The 14841-nt window shown below is 45.2% G+C and overlaps 1 long non-coding RNA gene across 1 annotated transcript in view; it reads left to right on the top strand.

Annotated features, from left to right (window-relative positions):
* The window catches only part of LOC142574205 (uncharacterized), a 43985-nt gene extending 29549 nt beyond the window's left edge, over positions 1-14436 (top strand). The window contains exons 3-5 of the long non-coding RNA XR_012826451.1: positions 2658-2750; positions 4983-5165; positions 14343-14436. This is a non-coding gene — a long non-coding RNA (uncharacterized LOC142574205). The remainder of the gene's footprint in view (positions 1-2657; positions 2751-4982; positions 5166-14342) is intronic.
* Positions 14437-14841: the final 405 nt, after the last annotated feature.

Genomic DNA, 14841 nt, shown 5'->3' with positions numbered 1-14841 from the left:
ACGAGGGTGCAAGAGAATGTCCTGTGACAGGCCTTGTTCAGACTGGGTCGCTTGGTAAGTCATCGTGGTGACAGCAATGTGCCGTCCGCGGCGAAGATTTCTTTCCCGGTTTTGTAGCGAGCTTACCCCGTATTTCCGCCAAAGATATTATAGAAATGAACTATATACTGAGGATACTATCGTATAAAGGCGATAAACAGGAATAAGGTGCCTCAGAAAGGCTGGTCAACATTCCAATAGCAGGACCTATCTTCGTCAAAGGTGCCTAGTCATTCTTGACATGTTAATTGAATGGTTTATTACAGTGACATCGTGTGTGGTTGTTGTCGGTGGGGGCGGGTTGTAAAGAAGGAGACTTCTAAGAGAATGAGCGCTCTCGTCTGACGTCTGTAAGCGTGGTTCCTAAGACGAGGGAGAAGAGCGGGAAGGTGTGGAGAAAAAAAGGAAAAAAGACCAAAATCGAAAAAAGAAGGAAAGAAAAACAAGGGCATAGGAGGGTCTTAAGGGAGCGAAAGGCTAGGAAGCATTGAGAGGTATCGTTGTCGGCATGCTTTTGTGGCCTTAGAAGAGCTGGTCAGCCGGTCAGTGGGCGAGTAACAAAAAAGATAAAAAAGACATCACTTTAAAGTATGACTTCAGTAGCGTGGCAGCAATGCGTCGGGTAAATTTGGAGGAATAAGGATGGCGACAAGGAGTCTGGGGTGCAAAGAATGGAGTCTCTGTAAGGCAGCGGCTGGGTCTTTCAAGGGATGTTAGCTTCAGTAGCTACACGTAGGTGTCGTTATGGCGGTATGCAGAAGTGGCGACACCCTGTCTGTTTGGCTGAGGCGCCGAAAAAGGTATCCTGGCTACTAGGACTTCAGGTGTTTCAAAAAAAGGGCAAAAAATGGGTGGAGCACACTGAAACCGGAAAAACAAATAGGAGAGGGACCTTACAAAAACATGGACAGGCAGGTGTATATGGGGAAAGCGATCGTGCAGCTTGTATATGTGTAAAAATGTGGAAGAGTATAATAAATTGAGTAGCAGGCAGGAAAAAAATGCAAATGGAAGAATAGGTGAGGTTAACAATTCAGGCTCGCTGGCAGCATAATGTGTTTTGTGCATTGGTTGATGATGTGAAATTTTCAGGTTTAAGTCACAGCTTTTAGCGATTCTAAGTTACCACTTGTCAAATTAATTCCCGTCGGGTGTAGGCATTTAAACATGTGTATGACGTATGATTCCGTATATTTTCTCTCTCGAGGTGAACGGAAACTTGTTTGTAGTATATAGACCCTTGCTTTGTAGAATATATGACCATGTTCATTGAAGCGGTTGGCTACTGCTTTAGGTCAACTGTGTTTTGTATCTGCGCGACGACCGTTGAGTCTTGTATGAATTTGTTGTCCAGTCTCACCTATGTATTCTTTCCTGCAAGCGGCACATTCTAGAAGTAGACTACGTTTCTTGATGTGTAAGTGAAACTCGAAGCTACCTTGTATGGGTTTAATTCAACGCTTTACTTTTTACTGTAGTAATAGATTAGATATGTTTGGATGTAGAGCGCCTGGGGCGACCACAGGGACCGGATGCTAAGTTCCCCTTTGTCCTTAGTTTGTTACGTACAAGAATACCCTTAAAATTAATGTTCCGTCTGTAGGCTATTCTGGGCGGGTCGGGAAAAATCCTATTAAGTTTCTAGTTGCTAGTCAGAATTGGGGATTACTTACTGAGAATGTTGTTCATGTTTGGGAGTCCGTTTGTGAATTTAGTAGTAAAAAGAGGAGTAGTTGTGCTCCTTTAGGGAGGGGCTTGAAGACATCGGTGTAGCCTTTTCAAGGGCACTGTTTTGGTGGTTTCTATTTGATAGCGTTTCTTTCAAGTGATCGAGCATATCGATGTGATCTTCGTTTGCAACGCAATCACCACGTAGTTGTGTGGCTTGGCCTTTAAGGATACCTTCTTTGCATTCTCTGGGATCGTGGCTCGTATCGTTTAGGTACTGTTGTTTATCGAAAAGTTTCCTATACAGCGTTGTCTTTAGCGTCCCATTGTCAATGTATATTACTGTGTCCAGAAAATTTATGCCCTCCGTTGAAGATTATGATGCGAATTTTTTTGTTGGGTGAAAAAAAATTTAGCGGTGCTACACATTTATTTAGACTGTCTTGAATATGTGCCCTTATTATGAACATGTCGTCTATGTGTCGTAGGTATGTGTGAGGCTTGTCTGTGTAGCACGGTAGAAAATCTGTTTCTAGAGTACCCATAAATATCTTCGCGTAGTTTGGTGCAAGAGGTGTACCCATACTTGTCCCATGTATCTTTCTGTACGCAGTAGCTCTCCTCAAATTCGAAGTAGTTATGTGTTAGAACTAATTAGAGGAGAGAAAAGTAGACTTCAATAGAGTGCTGCTAAAGTGCTAAATTATTTCTAAAACACGATGACTTATAATTTGATCTTTAAGCATCACTAATAACATGCCTGCAAATAAATTGAAGTACTGTCACAGACACCGACCAGAAAAAAATGAACAGGTTTATCTCAGACGCATTTGTAATTTTGGAAAATTTTAATTCTTGGGCCCAATATATGTAAAAATAGCCAAATCATCTTTGTGATTTGTCGGAACACAATAATATTTGTTTACTCGAAAATTCCAACTTTCTTACAGCATGCACAGGGTCATGTCTTGTGGAATGGTGTGCAAGTACTGAAGATATGCTTTCTAATTATTCGTTATCATCAGAAGCAATTGACCCGGAAGGTGAGCCGTCTGGATATGATGTCGCGATATCTGTATGCAAAAAACCAGAGTTATTGGTGGTAATCTGAGTGACGTGTAATGCTAAAATTGAGTGCGAAACCACCGGAAGCTTGTCATTGCTCATTTTTGGCCCTTACTGTACAGGTCTATTCAGTTATTCATCGGGCCACGAAAAAACAAGAGAAGATGAAGTAAATAATAATGAGCTAGACCATAGTTTGTGAAACTCACTCATAGGTCCATTCACTCAGCCTCCTAAAAAAGATTGCGCTTCAGCCCATTTCACGATAATTGTCTAATTAATGTGAGAGCATTCATATACACACACTGTTGAAGTCCACCCATGCGCATATTTATTCAAATTCAAGTCTATCGTTTGTCGTGCCCAAGATGACAATCATGCAAGTCAGTAAAAAAATGTTTGCGAAAGTATTCATTGGCAGTACTCATTGGCAGTACTTGGAAGTACCCGAAGACGACCGCGGAACTTGTTTTTGGGCAGGTCTCGTTGGCATTCTCCGTCTCGTTTCTGCTGTAACCTGTAGTCACGTTTTTCAGCTGTTTGCCATGTGGCTTCTTGGCGACGTACTACTTGCATTTGCTCTAACATGCACTCCCGCTCTTGAGGTATTTCTCGCTCACGTCGTAGCTGTTGTGCTGTTAGGTGTTGTTGAAGCCGGCGTTCCCTGTTTGCCCCAGACTTGGTTGCATAGCCAAGACATTCTGCTTATTCTTGTGGTTTCTCTTGTTCTTGTTCTCGTTCCCTAGCGCAATGGCGCGACCCCCTCTGGGGGATCGGCCATCAGTCAGGTTGTGTAGGAACTGTTCGCACTTTTTAAACTAAATTAGCGTGAAAAGGAAGAATCTTCCAAATGGTATTTCAAGTGTTTACTATTACAGGTATGAATAACCAATTATGATATTGCTTAATTTGGTGAGCATAATAAGTATTTAGACGAATTCTAACTTGAAATGCTCTTCTGTTTCAGCACACCGTCGCTTCCTATCTTCAACCTCTCTTTCAGCCAAGTTCCCTTCCTAGGAACCATTGTCAATGGAGTGACGCGTAGTGTCTGCTTGTAGCTTTAAAAGGGCGAACGTCTTTATATTTGAAGAAGCCGAAGTCACTTGCTTCTAACCGGCGCTTTCTCCTCTTACACTTCTTTTTTTCTTTTCTTTCTAATGAGAAACACTTCTGATTCGGTTGGGTACGTCTGCGCTTTAGTCTCACGTATTCATGCCTATTCCCCAATAGTTTGCACGGTGTCGAAGAACGATACTCGCTCACCGTACTGTGGAACCGGTTTCCACGTCTCTTAGTGAACTGAGCGCTTCCTCTTGAATTCATTTCCTTTGTTTTTATGACGTGACCAGATAGATCCTATTGAAGCAAGATAAACTGCCAGGCCAAATTGGGCAGGATTATGCAAATTAATGTTATTGCATTCAAAACAGAATAACAAGCAACGACCGTGAGTCCTAGTGAGAATGAACTCAAACTTGAGTGTGTGTGAGTCTAACACATGACTCTAAAGGCTTGAATTTATATTAGTCTAGATGAATCCAGAACCGGCATGAGTGGAGAGCAGTCTGAGCGGAGCGAACTGAAATGCTTTGGTGCTCTGCATGCGCGTGTTCCAGTGAGCTGGAGCTTGTACTATTCTGAGTGAGTTCAGTTAATTCTGCATCACAACGGATTCCTTCTTTTGTGCTTTCAGGCCACCAGACTTCATGAGAGGCTGATTCAACCTAACTGTGAATATATCGTACCCTGCGAGTGTAGAATTTCGTTAGAAGTCATAAGCCAGAGTGAGGAATGTAAATGATGTGATTATATGAACGTTAAACAAAATTTCGCTTCTCGCTGCGTAATGCAGATAATTGCCTCGAATGTCAGGTGGATAGTAGGTTAGTAGCGTTTCATAGTAGGTTATTTCATATTTCAACAAAAGTTTTCTTGATTGAGCAACAAGACGTCAACGGAATTTCTACCAGGATGGCCATTTTAATAAGCCGTGGTAGAACCGCTAGCGCATCGGCTGCTATGCAGAGATAACAGCTTTAAAATTTGAATAACAGCCCAAGGACAGCACAGGAAACTACTTTTAGTATCTGCCGTCGTTGACATTCCTATTGCGATCTACGCGTTCTTGCTTTTCAACAGCCGAAAATGATTTATAAGAAGTCCTGAACTGATAACACGCAGCATTGACGTGTAGCACTGTTGCGCAGCTGACCAAAATTCCTGCCCAATTTTGTGGTGCCCATCAGTGAAGAGCTCGGGCAAAAATGAATGGATATGTCTTGGAGGCATAGATCCTGAGCTACTGGCAGAAGATCCTAAAGCTACGGAAGTTACTGCAACACAAACGGAAGAGTTACCGAATCAACCACAGTCTCAACCACCGAATGCCGGTAAGTTGCAACTATATATCGATTGTCAAATTCTATTTTACATATAAGCGAAAGCCTATCATCCTTATCAGAGTATTCTATATGGCCTAACCACCAGCAATTTTTTGTCAGTGCATTTTGTAAGTAGTTTCAGCATATTGCCTAGCTCGTTATTTGCTAATAAGATCGGCATGGTGCCATTGAAGAAGTCGAAGACCGATCGCTGCCTCTACAAGCGTGGCCTCATGCTTGAGTGTCCACTACAGCTGCGAAATAACGTGTGTTGAAAACCGCGTTGCCAGCGGTGGCCGGGGGGTTATTGAAAAGAGCGCGGGCTTTCATACAACCTGACGCTCCGCTTTCTTGAGCGATGTGTCATCCCGCTGAAAGAGATCGCGTCATTCAAATCTTGTCCAACCGTCTGGGCACGACGAAACCCTCACAATGTTGGTCTCGGATACATGCGGATTATTGAAAAAAAGTTTTTCACCGAAATACAATTGATCATCATCATCAACAACAGCCTATTTTTACGTCCACTACGGTCGAAGGCGTCTCCCTGCGATCTCCAATTAACCCTGTCTTGCCCTAGCTGATTACAATCTCAGCCTGTAAATTTCAAAATATGAACACCTGCGCTGATTTTCTGCCGGCATCACATGTGCATCTCTTCCCTCAGTATCCATTACGGAACTATAGTGGTCCACCGAATACCTTCCCTACGCATTTCGTGTCCTGCACTGATCCATTTTTTTTCTCTTAATGTCAACTAGAATATCAGTTATCCCCGTTTGCTCTGATCCAAACTGCTCTGTTCCTGTCTGTTAACGTTACGCTTAATATTTCTCTTTCTATGGTTCGTTGCGCGGACTTTTAATTGTTTTCGAAGTTGTTTGTTAACCTCTAAGTTTGTGCCCCATAGGTTAGCACAGGTTCAACGTAATGACGGTACTTTTCTATCCAACGACAGCGGTTAGCTTCCATTTAGGATATAGTGATGCCTGCCGTATGCACTCTGACTCATTGTCATTCTTCTGTAAATGTCCTTCTCATAATCAGCGTTTCTTGTGAGTAATTGACTTCTAGATAAACTTCACCCTGCACAGACTCGAGAGGCTGACTGGCAATCACGAATTCTTGTTGCCTTGCCAGGCTACCCAACGTTAGCTTTGTCTTTTTCGTATTAACTTTAGGGCCCACTCTCACACACTCTGTGTTAAGATTCTCAATCATTTGTTGTATTTCATCACTGGAAAGGAAATACAATTAGTGTGCCTAATTACCATACCTAATTCTTACGCATAAATAAAATTAAGATACTACGTTCTTACGTAGCCACGAGCAGCAGAAAGCAGCGCCTGCAAGCAGGTTTACTAAGGAACCTTACGACAAGAAAAAAAAAGACAAGTGATAAATTACAGCATTATATGGTGCACCACGTCCAAGAAATCGCGTCACTTTGGTACGCACTTATAATTTGTCGCAATAGCTCTGGTATCTAATTATCATGTTCCGGGCACCACATTGTGGTCAAAATGGGTCTATATCAAGCAATATTTTTCATGTTTCGTGCACTCTTCTTCAGCTGGAAAAGTTATCCAAGATAATGTATTAAAACTACTCAGTTTGATGATTTTGGTAATTCTCTGAAACTTATTGGACGCATTGCCAATTATGATCGTAAATAACCAGTCAGCTAGAGTATTATACTTAACTAATTGAATTTCGCCTACAAAATATTAGCTATATCTGCTCAGCTACAGTGTCATCAATGCTAGCAGAGTTTCGAGTGCGAAATGACCCATATTTAGCAAAAAACGGAGTGTACTTTAGTTGCAATTAATATATATATATATATATATATATATATATATATATATATATATATATATATATATATATATATATATATTGCACTGTAAACTAAGGATTACCTCTCGCTGCTCTATTATTCTAGTGGCCAACGCCTACTGCCCCAAGTGCTGAACGACATTTGGTGGAAGGTGCTGGATCTTTTGTAAATCTGGAACTCCGAAGCCGGACGTTCCCTGTCACATCTCCCATGCCTGAAGAAACTAGTCCTACCGATACATCGCAGGCACCGCCTCCGGCAGTCTGTCCTGGCGCGCCACGCCAACTGGATCCTCCGATGTTTAATGGCACTGACGATCATGACGCAGAGGACTGGCTGTCATCGTACCACCGAGTGAGTGCCTACAACAAATGGACTGCAGCTTACAAGCTTGGTTACGTACAATTCTACCTTTTCGGGGTCGCCCATCTTTGGTTCCGCAACCATGAGGCTGACTTTTCCACCTAGACAACATTCCGAACGACACTTCAAGAAGTCTTCGGTCGCCCTGCTGTGCACAAACTTCGGGGTGAACAACAGCTTCGCTGTCGTGCCCAAAAAAAGGGCGAAACATTTATAAGCTACACTGAAGATGTAGTTGACATTTGCCGGCGTATAAACCCAGATATGACCGAAGATGACAAGGTCAAGAACATCTTAAAAGTCATAGAAAATGACTCCTTCCAAATGCTCTTGGCAAAGCATCCTCAGACGGTCAACGGCCTCATAACGCTTTGCAGAGCTATGAGGAGCTGCGCAAACGGCTTTCTACGCGCGGCGCTCTCGCTCCGGGCGTCGTGCTTTCAGCTCTGAGTGATGACGTCAGTACTACTCCTTGCAGCTCAGCAATGTTCGACGAAATCAAGCAATTTGTACGAGAAGTGGCACGCCAACTCTCTCTTCTGCCACTCAGTCCAGCGTTAGAGTCACCCTTGTCTACCGATCTCCATCAGGTGTACAAGAACAATTCACTAAAGCCGTACCACTTGCTCATCAACCGCCTCCTACACCTGTTCCACTTACGTACGCTGCCGTTGTCGCTACACCAACGCATCCGTCTGCAGCTATTCAGCCCAGACTTACCAGCGCCTTTCCCTCACCTCCACAAGCGGCTGCAACATATGCACCTCCTAGCAGCTACTGGCCGTCACAGCAGCCCGTGCGCCCACCTCGCCAATATTTCCATCAGTCTCCGCCCGCTGTTCTCAATCCATTGCGCATCCATGACAACCGGCCTATCTGTTATTCGTGCGACCTACCTGGGCATGTAGTACGGCTTTGGCGCCGGCGCGGATGGTATCCTTCGGATTCTCCGAGGGCACAGGGCAACGGTTTCGACTCTCCAACGCGTTCCACTTCTGCCGTTCAGCCCTTCGAAACCTCGCCTCCTCCTTCCCAGCCTTCAATACCCGTTGGTCTCTGTCTCCCCGTCGGCGTTCTCTGTCGCCGCTTACCCGTTGCTCTGAAGCTATCCGAGAGGAAAACTAAGAACCGCAGTTCCGGAGACAAGAACTGCGATCTCAACGAACTCCTCAAGACCTCATTTCCTGCGAACGTCCTGGAAGTTTATGCAGAAGATATTGCCCTTCCTGCGCTTGTAGACACGGCAGCAGCAATATCAGTGATTTCGGACCCGCTTCGTCTTAAGCTTAGAAAAGTCGCGACGACATATTCTGCCATTTCCTTACGTACAGCAAGCGCTGCGCCGATTGAACCCTTAGGGAAGTGTACCATGCGTGTTGTTATAAGCGGCACTTTATACCATGTTGAGTTCTTTGTTCTGCCTCGCTGCTCCCCATGCTATGATTTTAGGGTGCGACTTTGTGTCCTCTCATCATGCCGTTATAGATTGTGCCCGCGCTGAACTCGCGCTGTCGCCATTCGGCCACACCGTTTTTAAAGATAAAGATGACGCTTCTGGTCGTGTGTTCGTCACCTCCGACACCGAGATTCCTGCGTACTCTGCCGGACTTGTACCCGTTTCCTGCGATGGGTTTTCCGACTCCACAGTTCATTTCACGCCGTCTAAGCTTGTTGCTTGCCGTCATCCCTTCCTGCTTCCTTTTGCCCTTCTTGCGATTCGTCAAGGTTCCAGCGCACTTTATGTATCGAACCTGTTTCCTTGCCCTGCTAGCCTGTTCCACAATGAGTGTCTTGGTTATGCTGACGAAATCGAACCAAGCTTCCTTTACTATGTGCCTGAGGGCCCGGCTTCTCCTCCGGTTGACACTCAGGCCCTTCAAGTTTCTCCTCCCACGCCGCCGTGTGACCCGACATTTTCCCGGTGTATTGATCCCAACCTCACTCCAAGTCAACACGGCCCGATCGTCGATCTCCTTGACCGCTTTCGCACGTCATTCGACCTACAACAATCTCGCTTATGCCGTACTTCCACTGTTGTCCATCACATCGACACCGGCAAGCATGCGGCTTTATGCCACAGGCCGTATCGTGTATCCGCCACGGAGCGTAGCGTCATCGCTGAGCAAGTTGGAGACATGCTACAACACGGCGTCCTACAACCTTCGCACAGTCCCTGGGCTTTTCCTGTAGTGCTTGTCAAAAAGAAAGATGGCACAATTCGCTTTTGCACGGACTACCGGCAACTCAGTGAGATCACCCGCAAGGACCTTTATCGACTACTACGTATTGATGACGTAATCGTCAGTACCCCAATCGTAATTCTTTAGAATTACGATTGGGGTACTGGAAAGTGCCAGTGGCCGAGTCAGACCGTCCAAAAACTGCCTTCATCACACCTGAAGGTTTATTTGAATTCACCGTGATGCCATCGGGCCTGTGTAACGCGCCTGCCACATTTGAAAGAATTATGGACAATATCTTGCGCGGCCTCAAATGGCAGATATGTCTGTGTTATCTAGACGACATCGTCATCTTTTCACCCGACTTTCCTTCCCACTTACTTCGGCTTGAACGCGTCCTCAAGTGCATCGCCGATGCTTGCCTCCAGCTTAACTTGAAGAAGTGTTGCTTCGCTGCCCGGCAGCTGGTCATCCTCCGCCATGTCGTATGGAAAGAAGGTGTACTCCCTGATCCGGTGAAACTATAAGCTGCTGCCCAGTTTCTGCGACCAACGACCTTAAAAGAACTGCGCAGCTTCATTGGGTTAGCGTCATACTTCCGCTGTTTCATCCGCAATTTCGCCATCATAATAGCACGTTTAACGCAGCTTCTTTGTGGTGCCCACAACCTTTCGACGTGGTCACCGGACTACGATGCCGCATTCACAAAGCTGCGTCCTCACTTGACGTCACCACCAATCCTGCGCCATTTCGACCCATGCGCTCCAACTGAAATACACACGGATGCCTGTGGCGTCGGCCTTGATTCCATTCTCGCTCAGAGAAAGGCTGGCTTCGATGAGTACGTCGTCGCCTTCGCCAGTCTGCTCTCACTAAACCCAAATAACGTTTTCGGCAACAGAAAAGGAATGCCTGGCTATAATTTGGGCCATAACCAAATTCCATCAGTATCTCTATGGACGCCCATTTGACGTGATAACTGATAACCACTCGCTTTGCTGGCTTTCTTGCTTAAAAGAAGCATCCGGTCATCTTGCTCGTTGGGCGCTTCGACTGCAGGAGTACGACATCCGAGTGCTGTGCCGTTCTGGCCGAAAGCACTCGGATGCAGATGCCTTGACTCGTTCGCCACTAACAGATGAGGTTAGCTCCACGATGAACTCATTGTCCGAGTCTTCCCTTGCTTCCACGGACATTGTTCTGGAGCAGAAGAAAGACCTATGGAAACTGACCACGCTGAGTTTCGTGTCCACCCCATCGACACCCGCTACCAATCGAGCATTGCATCGCCAAGCACATCATTTTTCCATTCGCGAGGGGAACTTGTACCGTCGTAACTACATACCGGACGGCCGCAAATGGTTGCTTGTCATGCCTCGGCATCTGCGTTCGAATATTTGTGCAGCATTCCACGACGACCCCCAGTGCGCGCATGCAGGTGTACTAAAGATATACGCGTGTCTACGCCTTCGTTACTACTGGCAGGGCATGTATCGGTTCATCTGTCATTATGTTTACTCCTGCCTCGTTTGCCAACGCCGCAGAGATTCACCTCGTCGTGCAACCGCCCCATTGCAGCCGTTGCTTGCCCAGCACGTGCTTTTGCCCGAGTAGGCATCGACATTTACGGATCTCTGCCAACCACATCAGATGGCAATCGCTGGGTAATCGTAGACATCGACCATTTTATGCGCTATGCGGAAATTTCCCCTTTGTCCAGTGCTTCTGCACGTGACGTCGCCTGGTTTCTCCTGTGCCAAGTCATCGTTCACCACGGCGTGCCCAGGGAATTACTTAGTTACAAAGGCCGCGTTTTCCTCTATTCGATTAATATCGATTAAGTCGTGTCTATAAGGCAGAAGTCTATAAGAATATTTTTAATCTGCATAAACTAGCCCAATTGCAAACTAGACCACCACATTATAGCACAAGACACTTTGAAGACTGGACAGTACCGACACCACGGTCAAACTATGGGAAACAGTGTATGAGGTATACATTACCCACACTGCTAAACTATTACAATTCGGTTGGTTTCAATCTCTTCTCTTCGTCTCTCAATGAGCTCCGGCTGATGTATGTGATTAATTTGTAATACTTCTATGACCATTATATGTGTATTTTTCCTTGATGATCCTCGTGACTTGTTGAGTTATGTATATGATGTGCAATAATATGTATGTACGGTATACATGCGTATATTTGAATGAAAGAATCTGATGCTGCTTCTGTCCAAATGAGGGATGGGGGACTTGTCAAGCTGTTCAATGGACAGCTTTTTTTCCTCCACCTCTCCATCTGTATCTTACAAGATCTGTACCTTACAAGATGGAAATAAACTTTCAAAACCAAAACATCATCGAGGCTCTCCTCAATGAATGCCGCATCATTCATCGCACCACTACTGCATATCATCCGCAGACAAATGGCATGACCGAGTGCTTTAATCGCACTCTTGGTGATATGCTGGCCATCTACGTTGCATCCGATCAAAGCAAATAGGACCATGTTCTATCATTTCTGACCTACGCTAATAATACCGCGATGCAGACTACCACGGGATTTTCACCCTTCTTTCTCATGTACGGAAGCGAACCTTTTTCCACAATGCATATTATCTTTGCGTACCGCCCTGACACCACGGAAACCACTACCTTATCGGAAGCTGTTGCACACGCAGAAGAGTGCCGCAAGCTATCCGTACATTTACGGCAGAAGACCAGCAACGCCAGTAGCACCATCGAGAAAGTTCCCATGCCCCTGTATCCTATGCTCCTGGCACGCTAGTGTGGCTTTGGGTTCCAGCCCCTACCACTGGACTGTCACCGAAACTCGCGTCGAAGTACCAGGGCCCATACCGCGTGATCAACCAAACGTGTCCAGTCAACTATACCGTGAAACCCATCGAACTACCTTTGGATCGTCGCCGTCGAGGACGTGAAATTGTGCATGTCCAGAGTCTAAAGCCGTACTATGACCCGCCTGTGCTGTCCTATCCGTAGGTCACCGGGACGGCTTCTTTTTCCGCGAGGGAGATAACTGTACTGTAAACTAAGGAGCAGTGGGACTGTGGCTTTGAGAGAGAGAACGACGACAAGAGAGACAAATCTTGTTTTGGTGCTCGATCGGCTGTATTAACTCTCTAGTCGCGAACGCCTACTGCCCAAAGTGCTCTACGACTATATATATATATATATATATATATATATATATATATATATATATGTATATATAAATATATATCTATATATATATATAATTGAAGAAATGAAGGCGCACACTTGCGACAAATACATTTCGATTGTTTTAACGTTGAGGCCGTGGCACAGCTGAAAGGTTAAAACAACAAAAATGCAATTGTAGTAAGTATGCGCCTACTACCGATGCACCGGACTTGCAGAACTTTTCGTTGTTTTCGTTGTATTTCAAATTAGGAGTCACGCTGGTGCCGCAGTAAACCTTCACTTGCAAGCGAAAAAAAACGACGTACGTTGGCATAATACAGGGCCCGTATAACATAAAACTATTCCAATATGTTTTTATTCCAATATCCATACGTCAAATTTCCGTAACCGCCGACGCAAGCATCGGGTCACCCGCATATAGTCACCAGCAGGGTTGTCTGAACAGACCAATCAAATGCTCCCCTCGTTCATGGGCGGTCACTTTTGTTTGCTTGAAAAGCGAATAGCATTGCCTGCACTGAACGGCTTGTCTTATCTAATTGGCTCACAAGAGGCGAGGAGCACCCTCAAGTGGAGAGGGATTTGATGGGGCCGTGCCACTGCACTGAATATTGATAACCGGACGAAGAGGGTGCTGCCAGCATCTGCGATTGGTCCGCTTCCCGTTACTTTGCTTGCGGTGGCTCGTCTACAATCGCGGCGGCAAGCAGCGGAAGCTCAAGAATGACGCTGAGGTGAATCCTCATAGAAGAAGAGTTGGCAGAACGATGTAGTAAACCTGCCGAAAGTTGTCGAAAACGTTACACGGCCACGCAAAAAGCTTTATTACACGCAAATAAACCCACGCTCACGGGCAGGGGCGAGTAGCCAATGCCGGAGCGATCGGCGGCAGCCATCTTTATTCCTTTCGGAACGGGGCAGCCTGCGGCTATTCAGAAGAAAATTCAGTATTGTTCGGCATATTAATGACTCTTTAACGTGTACGCGTCACTTTGACGCGGTAAGTTTTTGCGGTTTCGTGACGTCGCGTGAGAGGCAGGTGAAGTGGGTGCAGCCCGAAAACTTTTGACCAATGGCCGAGGGCTAATGGCAAAACGGCGTCGAATCAGAAATAACAATTTTTGTTTTGTTCGCTCAAATTAAGCAGAATCAGTGTTCGCACATCATATCGGACGGCGAGCTATCGCGGTTTTCGTGACATCACGTTACGGACAGGTGAAGTGGGGTGGTCCAAAAAAGTTTTTGACCAATCGCGGTGGGCTGATTGCAGAATTGGAATAGTTTTGCGTTATAGCGCGCCAGTATCCTTCTGACGTTTCAACTGTTGTACCAGTCTTTGCCAAAGTGATACATACATATATATATATATATATATATATATATATATATATATATATATATATATACGTGTGTGTGCGTGTGTGTGTGTGTGTGTGTGTGCGTGCGTGCGTGCGTGCGCGTGTTGTATTGCGCGTTTTACGTTATGAAAATTAATATTATGTTCTGCCGTTTTGTTACCAGCGTCCTGCGGACGCTTTAGTTGGCTTGCGCTATCGTTAATTCCCACAATTTGTTTTCTTTTATTTTAATTTACCCTCACTTTCCCGTACCTCTACAGCACGGCCACCTGGCGAAAGGAACGTCGGCAGTAAAGGCATGGATGGCACCGGACTAAAAGAAAGTTCACAGTTTGTCCCATATGTATCTCCTGATGTACGTAAGGCTGAGTTGCTTTTGAAGAGAACATTAATTTCCTTGTACATTTAAACAAGGTATACTTCAGAAAACGCTATTAAAGCACGTTTATAAAAAAGGTATACAAGAATAAAGACCAGCGGACTTGCTCTGATGCTATAGTCTTTTATGAAAGATGAAACTGACAGTATAACTTGAAGGGCAGCGCAAAAAAGACGAGGACAGAAATCAAAAACAAACGGAACAGGTGCGCTGGTCCTGTTGTGTTTGTTTTCAATTCCTGTTCTCATCTTTCCATTGGTTCAAGTTGCACTCAAGATGAACCAACTCGCGCGCATCGAGTTGTTGCTACTACAAAGTTAAAGGGCTGCGGCAAATTACTATACTTTGTTAATTGACGAAGCATCAAAGCATAAGTGATT

This window comes from Dermacentor variabilis, chromosome 3 (genome assembly GCF_050947875.1).
Source record: "Dermacentor variabilis isolate Ectoservices chromosome 3, ASM5094787v1, whole genome shotgun sequence".
Lineage (NCBI taxonomy): Eukaryota > Metazoa > Arthropoda > Arachnida > Ixodida > Ixodidae > Dermacentor > Dermacentor variabilis.
This window is presented reverse-complemented; position numbering and strand designations above follow the sequence as displayed.